We start from the raw sequence: 4,783 nt of genomic DNA, 5'->3' as shown, positions 1-4,783 counted from the left end.
TGCGTGAAAACTGCCCGTTTGTTTTGTTGGAGGTCTGGGACCAAGGTTCGTTATCAGTGATGCTCACCACAGCACCGGCATAAATACGTTCATTTGTAAATAAAGGTAGCCCAAGCCAAACAGAACGTAGTGTTCCGTGTTTGAGTCGGGTTTCTTGAAACAGACTACGAGGGCTGTAAAACTCGAGGGCGTGAGGAAGGGGGGGGGGGGGTGTGGGTGGGTGGAGAGGAGGATCACTAAGTTTCTAAGGATATTTCATAAGAACTTTGTAAAGGTTTACATCAGTTTTCCGTCCAATAAAGACTATGGGTACGTTACATTGCATTCGTTCCCCCTTTTTTTATGAGAATATCTAATTGTCAGTTGAGGCTTAGGCGTTTCCAGATATTGCTCCCAAGAAGCCAGAAAAGTGCTCCCAAAACACCCAAAGAGTGATTAAAAAGTGCTCCAATATCAAAAAGTGGTCATCAGATAGTGCTCCCAAGAAGCCAGAAAAGTGCTCCCAAAACACCCAAAGAGTGATTAAAAAGTGCTCCAATATCAAAAAGTGGTCATCAGATAGTGCTCCCAAGAAGCCAGAAAAGTGCTCCCAAAACACCCAAAGAGTGATTAAAAAGTGCTCCAATATCAAAAAGTGGTCATCAGATATTGCTCCCAAGAAGCCAGAAAAGTGCTCCCAAAACACCCAAAGAGTGATTAAAGAGTGCTCCAATATCAAAAAGTGGTCATCAGATAGTGCTCATTGGCTCATTTTAATTGTGTTCCAATTAAAATTTGAAGAAAAGAAAGAATAATGTTTTCATTAAATGCATTAGAGTTATTTGGATACTACTAAAAACAATGTTCATTTACAAACATCACCAATGCAAATAATGTCAAACCTGATGACAGACCTTTATTATAATCTCCTAACGCGAAATAAATAGCTATAAAACAAGAAAACGTGGTTTCCAATCTGCAAGCAATGTAGTGCTAACAAATTAAAATGTTATTAGCTAATAATAACTCATTTAGAGCTTTCTCTGGATGCGATTGTATCTCGCCATCACAGATGCCTCTATGTAGTTCTTTAGAGCTGCTTTAGAGCTGAACTCCACAGGCTACCCAATATTTGTGGTTACCGTAGCACAGGCTACCCATTAAAAATGTCGAAATCACCAGTCTTACAGTCTTACCCTAGTTGAGATAATATTATTTGTAGTTAAGGAAACTAGAAATGTCTATATAAGGCAACAAAATCTAAAAAAAAGCTAGAAAGTTGACTTGTTTACCCAAAAAGTGCTCTTTGATCAAAATAGTGTTCCCAAACAAAATAGTGCCGAGCACAATCTGGAAAGGCCTAAAAAGCAATCATATACATAACGACCTACTCGGGCCGCTTGTTACTTGTCTGTGATGATATGATATTGGATTTTCAAACTTCGGCCGTAGTCCCGTATCGTCAAACAGCGTAGTTTATTGTATTATTTGAAAAGGAGGATATAAATACGCTTCGTCTTCGATGTCCTCATTTGGTAGGCATAATCGACATAGCCTTTGTTCCTTTGTCTTTTTGTAGTGTCTTTCTTACCTGCTTTTTTGGTATTTCGTAAATGGGCAAATATCAGGTACCGCGGAGGACGGGGGTCAAATACCATGATTTATTTCTTTTTCGTTTTTCAGTGTGATTGTAAATGGGCAAATATCAGGTACCGGGGAGGACGGGAGTCAAATACCATGATTTATTTATTTTTCGTTTTTCAGTGTGATAATTTTTTCAATTGTTAGCCCACCCACTTTTCATAATGTTCCGCGGTACCTGAATATTCTAATAAGGCCACTACAACGTGTTCTAAGCGAATGTTGATTTTTAAGAGGCATACACCCCAAGACTCCAATCGACTCCAATCCAAAACGTTTCAATGTGGTTGAAGGGGGGGGGGGGGGGGGTCAAAAATTTTTCATCCCTTATTAAAAGTAGGAACATTATTTATTTATTATAATTGAAACGAGTAATCGAAATGCAAGAAAAGCTGTCTTCTAGCGTTGCCAATAACATATTTATACATTTTTAGGTTAGCGTAGGAATAGAGAGCTATTTGTTAGAAAACCTCCACGGTTAAAATGTAACCCTTCAAAAATTAAAAAAAAATTGTATTGTATTGCTGTTGAGCCGTGAACGCTTTCCCACAAATGACTAATTCAACAATGTTTATTACTCGGTAGCAGTTCAATTAAGTCTGGCCTATAGGAACAATAAAAAACAACAACTGAAATAGATGCATTTGTAAAATGTATGTACTAGGAATCTAGTACGGCAGGTTATTAATGTGTAAAAAAAGTACCAGACCTGGGAGATCTATCAGACCAAGGGCACAGGACGATTTTATATTTTATTAGGAGAGTCCCATGCAGTGAAATATAAAATTGTCCTGCGTGATATGGACTAGTGATATGGCATGCAAAGATTATAGGTATAGACAAGAGAGCATAAGATAAGAGAGGGACACTACCCGCGGGCCATGTCGATTCCGAATCTGGCTATTTTTAGTAACTACCACCCCACCACTGCGCGTGAGCATTTTTACTCACCCTACCCCCACGCTTTGGCATTTACATCTTGCTGTTTGACGCTATTTTGTGACATGAAACCGAAAAAAAACCTATTTGCACAAATACCATCGAAGATGTCATTCTAGCATCAAGGATACGGGCAGTTGCAGTTTATTAAGGGGATGTAGTACTTCGAGGATTGCAAGATTTCCAAAACGAGACTTCATTCAAATACAAGAGCGGAAAACCCCATGCTTCAATCTCCGTTTTTGCTCTAACTTGCTGCTTCTACGTGGTTTCTCAACATTCATTATTTTCCTAATGGTCAAACGAAATCTGTAAGTTAGACATTAGATATAATATTGATTTTTGTGAATATTCCGGTGAATTGAGAAGGAATCCAAGAAAAATACATTTCATTAAACTATCCTTGTAGCGAGGGAATTCATTTTTGTGATGATCAAAGCCAGCAAGCTGAGGTATCTGAGCTTTTGTAAAAGTGAGAAAATAAAGATGGATATATTTTTGTATTTCTTTGATGTTGTTATTATCATATCTTATATTATTATGTTGTTATTATACAAGCTGGTGTCGGGATTTGAATCAAACGCAGTATAACAGCCATTTTATCGCTCTTCGGTTTTTTTCTTTCTCATTTGACTTCGCCTCTCAGACAAAACAAAACAGTCAAACTATTCAGGGATTTAGCTTTCTGTGAGTATTTGCCAATCTTGGTAACTTAAGTTAGACTTGTTTTCTTCTTCCGAGTTATTTTACATGATCTCTTTTCATTCCTATCGAGTTGTAGGCTCAGATACATTATGCCGGCATAATTTTGAGCATAATACTATAGTCGGAGCATCGAGCATAATACCGGCATAATACCAATTTTTTCAGGCATAATAGTACAAATCACTAAGGACATCAAGTGGCTGATTGATTTTGCTGTGTTATTGTTCTTTATTTTCCAATCAAACCAACAAAATGAAAAAAATAACTGAAGTGTGTGGGTGTTTTGATTTGGCGGCTTGGTACACAGGTTTTAAATTTATGCCAGGCTGCTAAGCCCTTACAGTTGTCATCTTCTTTGATCACTCATCGTGAGTCATGGCTGAGAGTTCAGAGACACCTGTTGACCCTGCTGGGACTGTTGTTGATTTCCCCCCCCCCCCCCCCCCCCCCACCCTGCAACATCAGAAGCTGCGAAGAATGCTTTAACGCAATTAAGAAGTCCAAAACCTACCGACCTTTCCATAACTCGACATTTCTTCTATAGAAGGAAATATTGGTAAAAAAATATGGAAAAAACAATAATTTATGTCGAGCATAATTTTGGGCATAATACCATGTTTTTATGAGCATTGCTCAAAAGCATAATGCTCAAATTTTCGAGCATAATGTATCTGACCCTATCGAGTTGGCAAAACAACAACACGCAACCCGCAGGGGAGTAGGACAAAATAAAGGGAGCAGATCCTTACGAGCAGTGGTGGGGTGGTGGTTACTAAAAATAGCCGGATTCGGAATCGACATAGCGCGCGGGTAATACCAAAGTGTCCCTCTCTTATCTTATGCTCTCTTGGTATAAATACATATTTTTTTACTGTTTCAAAACGCCACAAGGCCACATTTGACAAAAAGAAATATTATTTCTTGGTTGTTTATATTGCATGATATATTTTTATGTATCTTTCGTATAACAGTTGGAACCTGGATTTTAAGATGACGTTCTTTCTCCCGGCGGAAATACATCGAAATTTCCTCGATCTAACGATATTGGATACAACGATATTCTCGATTTTACGATACAAATCTGTTCTCCCGAGCGTAATTTTGACCTCGATACAACGGTATTACTGATTCTGTCTATCGACAAAGAGAGAAAAACTCAAGACACCACACACGTACAGTGCAGATCTTGTTAGATGCAGATTACAGTTTACAGAGAGCAGGCCCGTACCTGTAGGGGGTGCGAACGTACCCCCCCCCCCTCCCCCCACAACGGCCGAAGGTCCATTTTCGGTTTTGAAGAGACCATGATATAAGGAAACGATTCCCGAATTCTTTTACATCATGGTCTTCTGACGTGCTATTTGTAGACAAAACTATAAAGCATAAGCTAGATCACTCTGGTATACAGCCAATCTGACAATAAACGTCCCGTGGAGATACTGCAAAGGCGTACAAAATCGGATTTCGCACCCCCCCCCCCCCCCCTGGCATGGAGAGTAAATACAGTCTTAAACAGAGT

This window comes from Nematostella vectensis, chromosome 11 (assembly GCF_932526225.1).
Source record: "Nematostella vectensis chromosome 11, jaNemVect1.1, whole genome shotgun sequence".
NCBI lineage: Eukaryota > Metazoa > Cnidaria > Anthozoa > Actiniaria > Edwardsiidae > Nematostella > Nematostella vectensis.
This window is presented reverse-complemented; position numbering follows the sequence as displayed.